This window comes from Lonchura striata, chromosome 8 (assembly GCF_046129695.1).
Source record: "Lonchura striata isolate bLonStr1 chromosome 8, bLonStr1.mat, whole genome shotgun sequence".
NCBI classification, from domain to species: domain Eukaryota; kingdom Metazoa; phylum Chordata; class Aves; order Passeriformes; family Estrildidae; genus Lonchura; species Lonchura striata.
Window position 1 is genome coordinate 39,491,972 of NC_134610.1, and position 12,917 is coordinate 39,504,888.

The following is a 12,917-nucleotide window of genomic DNA, read 5'->3' on the forward strand; positions in this document are numbered from 1 at the left end:
CAAGTTTGAGGTGGGGACAACTTTGGTCTGCGATCCATCCTTCGATATAGGGATTCTTTGCATTCAGGCCCCAGCCCAGGGCCAGGGGCCCCTGGGCACATCCTTTGGCCATTTTCCCTGGAACAGAAAATTCACCAGTCCAGGCTGCTGATGTCAGTTTGTAGGGCTCCCTTGGGTCTATCTGGGCAGCAGAAATTTGAGGAGCGGACAATTTTGCTCTGCGATCCATCCTTCGATATAAGGATACTTTGCAGTCAGGTCCCATCCCTGTTCTTGGGGCTCCTGGGCACATCCTTTTGCCATTTTCCCTGGGAAAGGAAATTCACCAGTCCAGGTTGCTGATGTCAGTTTGTAGGGCTCCCTTGGGTCTATCAGGGCAGCACAAGTATGAGATGGGGACAACTTCGGTCTGCGATACATACTGCGATATAAGGATTCTTTGCATTCAGGCCCCAGCCCAGGACAAGGGACCCTACGCACATCCTTTGGCCATTTTCCCTGCGAAAGAAAACTCACCAGTCCAGGTTCCTGATGTCACTTTGTAGGGCTCCCTTGGGTCTATCAGGGCAGCACAAGTATGAGATGGGGACAACTTTGGTCTGAGATCCATACTGCGATATAAGGATTCTTTGCATTCAGGCCCCAGCCCAGGGCCAGGGACCCGGAGCACATCCTTTGGCCATTTTCCCTGCGAAAGAAAACACACCAGTCCAGGTTCCTGATGTCACTTTGTAGGGCTCCCTTGGGTCTATCAGGGCAGCACAACTTTGAGGTGGGAACAATTTTGGTCTGTGATCCATCCTTCGATATAGGGATTCTTTACAGGCAGACCTCTGTGCACATCCTTTGGCCATTTTCCCTGGGAAAGAAAACTCACCGGTCCAGGTTGCTGATGTCAGTTTTTAGGGCTCCCTTGGGTCTATCAGGGCAGCACAACTTTGAGGAGGGGACAACTTCGGTCTGTGATCCATCCTTCGATATAAGGATTCTTTGCAGTCAGGCCCCAGCCGGGGGTCAGGGGCCCCTGGGCACATCCTTTGGCCATTTTCCCTGGGAAAGAAAATTAACCAGTCCAGGTTGCTAATGTCAGTTTCTAGGGCTCCCTTGGGTCTATCAGGGCAGCACAACTATGAGGAGGGGAGAACTTCGGTCTGGGCCCCATCCTTCGATATAAGGATTCTTTGCATTCAGGCCCCAGCCCAGGGCCAGGGGCCCCTGGGCATATCCTTTGGCCATTTTCCCTGGGAAAGAAAACTCACCAGTCCAGTTTGCTGATGTCAGTTTGTAGGGCTCCCTTGGGTCTCTCAGGTCAGCACAACTTTGAGGAGGGGACAACTTCGGTCTGTGATCCATTCTTCGATATAAGGATTCTTTGCAGTCAAGCCCCAGCCCGGGGTCAGGGGCCCCTGGGCCCATCCTTTGGCCATTTTCCCTGGTAAAGAAAACTCACCAGTCCAGGTTGCTGATGTCAGTTTGTAGGGCTCCCTTGGGTCTACCAGGGCAGCACAAGATTCAGGAGGGGATAACTTCGGTCTCGGGTCCATTATTCAATATAAGGATTCTTTGCATTCAGGCCTCAGCCCAGGGCCAGGGGCCCCTGGGCACATCCTTTGGCCATTTTCCCTGGGAAAGAAAACTCACCAGTCCAGGTTGCTGATGTCAGTTTGTAGGGCTCCCTTGGGTCTATCTGGGAAGCAGAAATTTGAGGAGGGGACAACTTTGGTCTGCAAACCATTCTTCAATATAGGGATTCTTTGCAGTCAGGCCCCAGCCCAGTGCCAGGGGCCCCTGGGCACATCCTTTGGCCATTTTCCCTGGGAAACAGAAAACTCATCAGTCCAGGTTCCTGATGTCAGTTTGTAGGGCTCCCTTGGGTCTATCTGGGCAGCAGAAATTTGAGGAGCGGACAATTTTGCTCTGCGATCCATCCTGCGATATAAAGATTCTTTGCAGTCAGATCCCATCCCTGTTCTTGGGGCTCCTGGGCACATCCTTTGGCCATTTTCCCTGGGAAAGAAAACTCACCAGTCCAGGTTGCTGATGTCAGTTTGTAGGGCTCCCTTGGGTCTATCAGGGCAGCACAACTTTGAGGAGGGGACAACTTCGGTCTGGGGTCCATCCTTCGATATAAGGATTTTTTGAATTCAGGTCCGAGCCTAGTGCCTGGGGCCCCTGGGCACATCCTTTGGCCATTTTCCCTGGGAAAGAAAATTCACCAGTCCAGGTTGCTGATGTCAGTTTGTAGGGCTCCCTTGGGTCTATCAGGGCAGCACAACTATGAGGAGGGGACAACTTCAGTCTGGGGTCCATCCTTCGATATAAGGATTCTTTGCAGTCAGGTCCGAGCCCAGGGCCAGGGGCCCCTGGGCACATCCTTTGGCCATTTTCCCTGGGAAAGAAAACTCACCAGTCCAGGTTGCTGATGTCAGTTTCTAGGGCTCCCTTGGGTCTATCAGGGCAGCACAACTTTGAGGAGGGGACAACTTCGGTTGGGGGTCCAAATTTCGATATAAGGATTCTTTGCAGTCATATCCCAGCCCTGTGCTTGGGGCCCCTGGGCACATGCTTTGGCCATTTTCCCTGGGAAAGAAAACTCACCAGTCCAGGTTCCTGATGTCACTTTGTAGGGCTCCCTTGGGTCTATCAGGGCAGCACAAGTATGAGATGGGGACAATTTTGGTCTGAGATCCATACTGCGATATAAGGATTCTTTGCATTCAGGCCCCAGCCCAGGGCGAGGGACCCTGAGCACATCCTTTGGCCATTTTCCCTGCGAAAGAAAACACACCAGTCCAGGTTCCTGATGTCACTTTGTAGGGCTCCCTTGGGTCTATCAGGGCAGCACAACTTTGAGGTGGGAACAATTTTGGTCTGTGATCCATCCTTCGATATAGGGATTCTTTACAGGCAGACCTCTGTGCACATCCTTTGGCCATTTTCCCTGGGAAAGAAAACTCACCGGTCCAGGTTGCTGATGTCAGTTTATAGGGCTCCCTTGGGTCTCTCAGGGCAGCACAACTATGAGGAGGGGACAACTTCGGTTAGGGGTCCATCCTTCGATATAAGGATTCTTTGCAGTCAGGTCCGAGCCCAGTGCCACGGGCCCCTCGGCACATCCTTTGGCCATTTTCCCTGGGAAAGAAAACTCACCAGTCCAGGTAGCTGATGTCAGTTTGTAGGGCTCCCTTGGGTCTATCAGGGCAGCAAAAGTTTGAGGAGGGGACAACTTTGGTCTGCAAACCATCCTTCAATATAGGGATTCTTTGCATTCAGGCCCCAGCCCAGTGCCACGGGCCCCTGGGCACATCCTTTGGCCATTTTCCCTGGGAAAGAAAATTCACCAGTCCAGGTTCCTGATGTCAGTTTGTAGGGCTCCCTTGGGTCTATCAGGGCAGCACAAGTTTGAGGTGGGGACAACTTTGGTCTGCGATCCATCCTTCGATATAGGGATTCTTTGCATTCAGGCCCCAGCCCAGGGCCAGGGGCCCCTGGGAACATCCTTTGGCCATTTTCCCTGGAACAGAAAATTCACCAGTCCAGGCTGCTGATGTCAGTTTGTAGGGCTCCCTTGGGTCTATCTGGGCAGCAGAAATTTGAGGAGCGGACAATTTTGCTCTGCGATCCATCCTTCGATATAAGGATACTTTGCAGTCAGGTCCCATCCCTGTTCTTGGGGCTCCTGGGCACATCCTTTTGCCATTTTCCCTGGGAAAGGAAATTCACCAGTCCAGGTTGCTGATGTCAGTTTGTAGGGCTCCCTTGGGTCTATCAGGGCAGCACAAGTATGAGATGGGGACAACTTCGGTCTGCGATACATACTGCGATATAAGGATTCTTTGCATTCAGGCCCCAGCCCAGGACCAGGGACCCTACGCACATCCTTTGGCCATTTTCCCTGCGAAAGAAAACTCACCAGTCCAGGTTCCTGATGTCACTTTGTAGGGCTCCCTTGGGTCTATCAGGGCAGCACAAGTATGAGATGGGGACAACTTTGGTCTGAGATCCATACTGCGATATAAGGATTCTTTGCATTCAGGCCCCAGCCCAGGGCCAGGGACCCTGAGCACATCCTTTGGCCATTTTCCCTGCGAAAGAAAACACACCAGTCCAGGTTCCTGATGTCACTTTGTAGGGCTCCCTTGGGTCTATCAGGGCAGCACAACTTTGAGGTGGGAACAATTTTGGTCTGTGATCCATCCTTCGATATAGGGATTCTTTACAGGCAGACCTCTGTGCACATCCTTTGGCCATTTTCCCTGGGAAAGAAAACTCACCGGTCCAGGTTGCTGATGTCAGTTTTTAGGGCTCCCTTCGGTCTATCAGGGCAGCACAACTTTGAGGAGGGGACAACTTCGGTCTGTGATCCATCCTTCGATATAAGGATTCTTTGCAGTCAGGCCCCAGCCGGGGGTCAGGGGCCCCTGGGCACATCCTTTGGCCATTTTCCCTGGGAAAGAAAATTAACCAGTCCAGGTTGCTAATGTCAGTTTCTAGGGCTCCCTTGGGTCTATCAGGGCAGCACAACTATGAGGAGGGGAGAACTTCGGTCTGGGCCCCATCCTTCGATATAAGGATTCTTTGCATTCAGGCCCCAGCCCAGGGCCAGGGGCCCCTGGGCATATCCTTTGGCCATTTTCCCTGGGAAAGAAAACTCACCAGTCCAGTTTGCTGATGTCAGTTTGTAGGGCTCCCTTGGGTCTCTCAGGTCAGCACAACTTTGAGGAGGGGACAACTTCGGTCTGTGATCCATTCTTCGATATAAGGATTCTTTGCAGTCAAGCCCCAGCCCGGGGTCGGGGGCCCCTGGGCCCATCCTTTGGCCATTTTCCCTGGTAAAGAAAACTCACCAGTCCAGGTTGCTGATGTCAGTTTGTAGGGCTCCCTTGGGTCTACCAGGGCAGCACAAGTTTCAGGAGGGGATAACTTCGGTCTCGGGTCCATTATTCAATATAAGGATTCTTTGCATTCAGGCCTCAGCCCAGGGCCAGGGGCCCCTGGGCACATCCTTTGGCCATTTTCCCTGGGAAAGAAAACTCACCAGTCCAGGTTGCTGATGTCAGTTTGTAGGGCTCCCTTGGGAATATCAGGGCAGCAGAAGTTTGAGGAGGGGACAACTTCGGTCTGGAGTCCATTCTTCGAGATAAGGATTCTTTGCATTCAGACCCCAGCTCGGGGTCAGGAGCCCCTGGGCACATCCTTTGGCCATTTTCCCTGGGAAAGAAAACTCACCAGTCCAGGTTGCTGATGTCAGTTTGTAGGGCTCCCTTGGGTCTACCTGGGAAGCAGAAATTTGAGGAGGGGACAACTTTGGTCTGCAAACCATCCTTCAATATAGGGATTCTTTGCATTCAGGCCCCAGCCCAGGGCCAGGGGCCCCTGGGCACATCCTTTGGCCATTTTCCCTGGGAAAGAAAACTCACCAGTCCAGGTTGCTGATGTCAGTTTGTAGGGCTCTCTTTGGTCTATCAGGGCAGCACAACTTTGAGGTGGGACAACTTCGGTTGGGGGTCCAAACTTTGATATAAGGATTCTTTGCACTCAGGTCCCAGCCCTGTGCTTGGGGCCCCTGGCCACATGCTTTGGGCATTTTCCCTGAGAAAGAAAACTCACCATTCCAGGTTCCTGATGTCACTTTGAAGGGCTCCCTTGGGTCTATCAGGGCAGCAAAAGTTTGAGGAGGGGACAACTTTGGTCTAGGATCCATCCTTTGATATTGGGATTCTTTGCAGTCAGGCCCCAGCCCAGTGCCATGGGCCCCTGGGCACATCCTTTGGCCATTTTCCCTGGTAAAGAAAACTCACCAGTCCAGGTTGCTGATGTCACTTTGTAGGGCTCCCTTGGGTCTATCTGGGAAGCAGAAATTTGAGGAGGGGACAACTTTGGTCTGCAAACCATCCTTCAATATAGGGATTCTTTGCATTCAGGCTCCAGCCCAGTGCCACGGGCCACTGGGCACATCCTTTGGCCATTTTCCCTGGGAAAGAAAATTCACCAGTCCAGGTTCCTGATGTCAGTTTGTAGGGCTCCCTTGGGTCTATCAGGGCAGCACAAGTTTGAGGTGGGGACAACTTTGGTCTGCGATCCATCCTTCGATATAGGGATTCTTTGCATTCAGGCCCCAGCCCAGGGCCAGGGGCCCCTGGGCACATCCTTTGGCCATTTTCCCTGGAACAGAAAATTCACCAGTCCAGGCTGCTGATGTCAGTTTGTAGGGCTCCCTTGGGTCTATCTGGGCAGCAGAAATTTGAGGAGCGGACAATTTTGCTCTGCTATCCATCCTTCGATATAAGGATACTTTGCAGCCAGGTCCCATCCCTGTTCTTGGGGCTCCTGGGCACATCCTTTTGCCATTTACCCTGGGAAACAAAACTCACCAGTCCAGGTTGCTGATGTCAGTTTGTAGGGCTCCCTTGGGTCTATCAGGGCAGCACAAGTATGAGATGGGGACAACTTCGGTCTGCGATCCATACTGCGATATAAGGATTCTTTGCATTCAGGCCCCAGCCCAGGACCAGGGACCCTACGCACATCCTTTGGCCATTTTCCCTGCGAAAGAAAACTCACCAGTCCAGGTTCCTGATGTCACTTTGTAGGGCTCCCTTGGGTCTATCAGGGCAGCACAAGTATGAGATGGGGACAATTTTGGTCTGAGATCCATACTGCGATATAAGGATTCTTTGCATTCAGGCCCCAGCCCAGGGCCAGGGACCCTGAGCACATCCTTTGGCCATTTTCCCTGCGAAAGAAAACACACCAGTCCATGTTCCTGATGTCACTTTGTAGGGCTCCCTTGGGTCTATCAGGGCAGCACAACTTTGAGGTGGGAACAATTTTGGTCTGTGATCCATCCTTCGATAGAGGGATTCTTTACAGGCAGACCTCTGTGCACATCCTTTGGCCATTTTCCCTGGGAAAGAAAACACACCAGTCCAGGTTGCTGATGTCAGTTTGTAGGGCTCCCTTGGGTCTATCAGGGCAGCACAACTATGAGGAGGGGACAACTTCGGTTAGGGGTCCATCCTTCGATATAAGGATTCTTTGCATTCAGGCCCCAGCCCAGGGCCAGGGGCCCCTGGGCACATCCTTTCGCCATTTTCCCTGGGAAAGAAAACTCACCAGTCCAGGTTGCTGATGTCACTTTGTAGGGCTCCCTTGGGTCTCTCAGGTCAGCACAACTTTGAGGAGGGTACAACTTCGGTCTGTGATCCATTCTTCGATATAAGGATCCTTTGCAGTCAAGCCCCAGCCCGGTGTTGGGGGCCCCTGGGCCCATCCTTTGGCCATTTTCCCTGGTAAAGAAAACTCACCAGTCCAGGTTGCTGATGTCAGTTTGTAGGGCTCCCTTGGTTCTACCAGGGCAGCACAAGTTTCAGGAGGGGATAACTTCGGTCTCGGGTCCATCCTTCAATATAAGGATTCTTTGCATTAAGGCCTCAGCCCAGGGCCAGGGGCCCCTGGGCACATCCTTTGGCCATTTTCCCTGGGAAAGAAAACTCACCAGTCCAGGTTGCTGATGTCAGTTTGTAGGGCTCCCTTGGGAATATCAGGGCAGCAGAAGTTTGAGGAGGGGACAACTTCGGTCTGGAGTCCATTCTTCGATATAAGGATTCTTTGCATTCAGACCCCAGCTCGGGGTCATTGGCCCCTGGGCATATCCTTTGGCCATTTTCCCTGGGAAAGAAAACTCACCAGTCCAGGTTGCTGATGTCAGTTTCTAGGGCTCCCTTGGGTCTATCTGGGAAGCAGAAATTTGAGAAGGTGACAACTTTGGTCTGCAAACCATCCTTCAATATAGGGATTCTTTGCATTCAGGCCCCAGCCCAGGGCCAGGGCCCCTGGGCACATCCTTTGGCCATTTTCCCTGGGAAAGAAAATTCACCAGTCCAGGTTGCTGATGTCACTTTTTAGGGCTCCCTTGGGTCTATCAAGGCAGAAGAACCTTGCGGAGGGGACAACTTCGGTCTAGGGTCCATCCTTCGATTTATGGATTTTTTGCAGTGAGGCTCCAGCCCAGGGCAAGGAGCCCCTGGGCAAAACCTTTGGCCATTTTCCCTGGGAAAGAAAACTCACCAGTCCAGGTTGCTGATGTCAGTTTGTAGGGCTCCCTTGGATGTATCAGGGCAGCACAATTATGTGGTACGGAAAACCTCGGTCTGCGGTCCATCCTTCGATATAATGATTTTTTGCAGTCAGGTCCTATCCCAGGGCCAGGAGCCCCTATGGACAACCTTTGGCCATTTTCCCTTTGAAAGAAAACTCACCAGTCCAGGTTCCTGATGTCACTTTGTAGGGCTCCCTTGGGTCTATCAGGGCAGAAGAACCTTGAGTAGGGGACAACTTCGGTCAAGGGTCCATCCTTCGATATATGGATATTTTGCAATCAGGTGCCCAGCCCTGTGCTTGGGGCCCCTGGGCACATCCTTTGGCCATTTTCCATGCGAAATACAACTCACCAGTCCAGGTTCCTGATGTCAGTTTGTAGGCCTCCCTTGGGTCTATCAGGGCAGCACAAGTTTGAGGCGGGGACTAGTTCGGTCAAGGGTCCATCCTTCGATATATGGATTTCTTGCAGTGAGGTCCCATCCCAGGGCCAGGAGCCCCTGGGCACAACCTTTGGCGATTTTCCATGGGAAAGAAAACACACCAGTCCAGGTTGCTGATGTGAGTTTGTAGGGCTCCCTTTAGATGTATCAGGGCAGCACAATTTTGAGGTACGGAAAACTTCGTTCTGCGATCCATCCTTCGATATCAGGATTTTTTGCAGTGAGGCTCCAGCCCAGGGCCAGGGGCCCCTAGGCACATCCTTTGGCAATATTCCCTAGGAAAGAAAACTCACCAGTCCAGGTTCCTGATGTCAGTTTGTAGGGCTCCCTTGGGTCTATCAGGGCAGAAGAATCTTCAGGAGGGGTCAACTTTAGTCTGCGATCCATCCTTCGACATAAGGATTTTTTGCAGTCTGGTCCCAACCCAGTGCTCGGGGCACCAGTGCACATCCTTTGGCCATTTTCCCTGGGAAAGAAAACACACCAGTCCAGGTTCCTGATGTCAGTTTGTAGGGCTCACTTACGTCTATAAGGGCATCACAAATTTGAGGTGGGGGCAACATCGGTCTGGTGTCCATCCTTCGATGTATTGATTTTTGAACTCCAGTCCCAGCCCAGAGCCAGGGGCCCCTGGGCACATCCTTTGGCAATTTTCCCTGGGAAAGACAACTCACCAGTCCCGGTTCCTGATGTCAGTTTGTAGGGCTCCCTTGGGTCTATCAGGGCGGCACTAGTTTGAGGAGGGTACAACTTGGGTGTGGGGTCCATCCTTCGATATAATGATTTTTTGCAGTCAGGCCCCATCCCAGGGCCAGGAGCCCCTGGGCACATCCTTTGGCCATTTTCCCTGGGAAAGAAAACTCACCAGTCCAGGTTGCTGATGTCAGTTTGTAGGGCTCCCTTGGATGCATCAGGGTAGCACATTTATGAGGTACGGAAAATTTCGGTCTGCGATCCATCCTTTGATATAAGGATTTTTTGCAGTCAGGTGCCACCCAGAGTCAGGGGCCCCTGAGCACATCCTTTGGCCATTTTCCCTGGGAAAGAAAATTCACCAGTCCAGGTTCCTGATGACAGTTTGTAGGGCTCCCTTGGGTCTATCTGGACAGAAGAACCTTGAGGAGGGGACAACTTCGGTCTATGATCCATCCTTCGATGTATGGATATTTTGGAGTCAGGTCCCAGCCCTGTGCTTGGGGCCCCTGGGCACACCCTTTGGCCATTTTCCCTGGGAAAGAAAACTCACCAGTCCAGGTTGCTGATGTCACTTTTTAGGGCTCCCTTGGGTCTATCAGGGCAGCCCAACTTTGAGGTGGGGACAACTTCGGTCTGGGGTCCATCCTTCGATGTATGGATTTTTTGCAGTGAGGTCCCAGCCCAGTGCCAGGGGCCCCTGGGCACATCCTTTGGCCATTATCTCTGGGAAAGAAAACTCACCAGTCCAGGTTGCTGATGTCAGTTTGTAGGGCTCCCTTGAGTCTATCAGGGCAGAAGAACCTTGAGGAGGGGACAATTTCGGTCTAGGGTACATCTTTCGATGTATGGATTTTTTGCAGTTAGGTCACAACCGAGGGCTAGGGGCCCCTCGGCACATCTTTTGGCCATATTCCATGTGAAATACAACTCACCAGTCCAGGTTACTGATGTCTGTTTCTAGGCCTCCCTTGGGTCTATCAGGGCAGCACAATTTTGAGGTGGGGACAACTTCGGTCTGGGGTGCATCCTTCGATGTATGGATTTTATGCAGTCAGGTGCTAGCCCAGGGCCAGGTGCCCCAGTGCACATCCTTTGTACTTTTTCCCTGGGAATGAAAACTCACCAGTCCAGGTTCCTGATGTCAGTTTGTAGGGCTCCCTTGGGTCTATCAGGGCGGCACAAGTTTGAGGAGGGGACAACTTCGGTCTGGGTTTCATCCTTCGATTTAAGAATATTTGCACTCAGGTCCCATCCCAGGGCCAGGAGCCCCTGGGGCACAACCTTTGGCCATTTTCCCTGGGAAAGAAAACTCACCAGTCCAGGTTCCTGATGTCACTTTGTAGGGCTCCCTTGGATGTATCAGGGCAGCACAATTATGAGGTACGGAAAACTTCGTTCTGCGATCCATCCTTCGATATAATGATTGATCGCAGCCAGGTCCCATCCCATAGCCAGGGGGCCCTGGGCACACCCTTTGGCCATTTTCCCTGGGAAAGAAAACTCACAAGTCCAGCTTCCTGCTGTCAGTTTCTAGGGCTCCCTTGGGTGTATCAGGGCAGCACAAGTTTGAGGAGGGGACAACTTCGGTGTTTGGTCCATCCTTCGATATAAGGATTCTTTGCAGTGAGGCCCCAGCCCAGGGTCAGGGGGCCTTGGGCACATTCTTTGGCCATTTTCCCTGAGAAAGAAAATTCACCAGTCCAGCTTCCTGATGTCAGTTTGTAGGGCTCCCTTGGGTCTATCAGGGCAGAAGAACCTTGCGGAGGGGACAACTTCGGTCAAGGGTCCATCCTTCGATTTATGGATTTTTTGCAGTGAGGCTCCAGCCCAGGGCAAGGAGCCCCTGGGCAAAACCTTTGGCCATTTTCCCTGGGAAAGAAAACTCACCAGTCCAAGTTGCTGATGTCAGTTTGTAGGGCTCCCTTGGATGTATCAGGGCAGCACAATTATGTGGTACGGAAAGCCTCGGTCTAGGCTCCATCCTTCAATATAAGGATTTTTTGCAGTCACGCCCCAGCCCAGGGCCAGGGGCCCCTGGGTACATCCTTTGGCCATTTTCCCTGGGAAAGAAAACACACCAGTCCAGGTTCCTGATGTCACTTTGTAGGGCTCCCTTGGGTCTATCAGGGCAGAAGAACCTTGAGGAGGGGACAACTTCGGTCTAGGGTCCATCCTTCGATATATGGATATTTTGCAATCAGGTGCCCAGCCCTGTGCTTGGGGCCCCTGGGCACATCCTTTGGCCATTTTCCATGCGAAATACAACTCACCAGTCCAGGTTCCTGATGTCAGTTTGTAGGCCTCCCTTGGGTCTATCAGGGCAGCACAAGTTTGAGGCGGGGACTAGTTCGGTCAAGGGTCCATCCTTCGATATATGGATTTCTTGCAGTGAGGTCCCATCCCAGGGCCAGGAGCCCCTGGGCACAACCTTTGGCGATTTTCCATGGGAAAGAAAACACACCAGTCCAGGTTGCTGATGTGAGTTTGTAGGGCTCCCTTTAGATGTATCAGGGCAGCACAATTTTGAGGTACGGAAAACTTCGTTCTGCGATCCATCCGTCGATATCAGGATTTTTTGCAGTGAGGCTCCAGCCCAGGGCCAGGGGCCCCTGGGCACATCCTTTGGCAATTTTTCCTGGGAAAGAAAACTCACCAGTCCAGGTTGCTGATGTCAGTTTGTAGGGCTCCCTTGGGTCTATCAGGGCAGAAGAATCTTCAGGAGGGGTCAACTTTAGTCTGCGATCCGTCCTTCGACATAAGGATTTTTTGCAGTCTGGTCCCAACCCAGTGCTCGGGGCACCAGTGCACATCCTTTGGCCATTTTCCCTGAGAAAGAAAAAACACCAGTCCAGGTTCCTGATGTCAGTTTGTAGGGCTCACTTACGTCTATCAGGGCAGCACAAGTTTGAGGTGGGGGCAACATCGGTCTGGAGTCCATCCTTCGATGTATTGATTTTTGAACTCCAGTCCCAGCCCAGAGCCAGGGGCCCCTGGGCACATCCTTTGGCCATTTTCCCTGGGAAAGAAAACTCACCAGTCCCGGTTCCTGATGTCAGTTTGTAGGGCTCCCTTGGGTCTATCAGGGCGGCACTAGTTTGAGGAGGGTACAACTTGGGCGTGGGGTCCATCCTTCGATATAATGATTTTTTGCAGTCAGGCCCCATCCCAGGGCCAGGAGCCCCTGGGCACATCCTTTGGCCATTTTCCCTGGGTAAGAAAACTCACCAGTCCAGGTTGCTGATGTCAGTTTGTAGGGCTCCCTTGGATGCATCAGGGTAGCACTATTATGAGGTACGGAAAACTTCGGTCTGAGATCCATCCTTCGATATAAGGATTTTTTGCAGTCAGGTGCCACCCAGAGTCAGGGGCCCCTGAGCACATCCTTTGGCCATTTTCCCTGGGAAAGAAAACTCACCAGTCCAGGTTCCTGATGTCAGTTTGTAGGGCTCCCTTGGGTCTATCTGGACAGAAGAACCTTGAGGAGGGGACAATTTCGGTCTATGATCGATCCTTCGATGTATGGATATTTTGGAGTCAGGTCCCAGCCCTGTTCTTGGGGCCCCTGGGGACACCCTTTGGCCATTTTCCATGGGAAAGAAAACTCACCAGTCCAGGTTCCTGATGTCACTCTGTAGGGCTCCCTTGGGTCTATCAGGGCAGCCCAACTTTGAGGTGGGG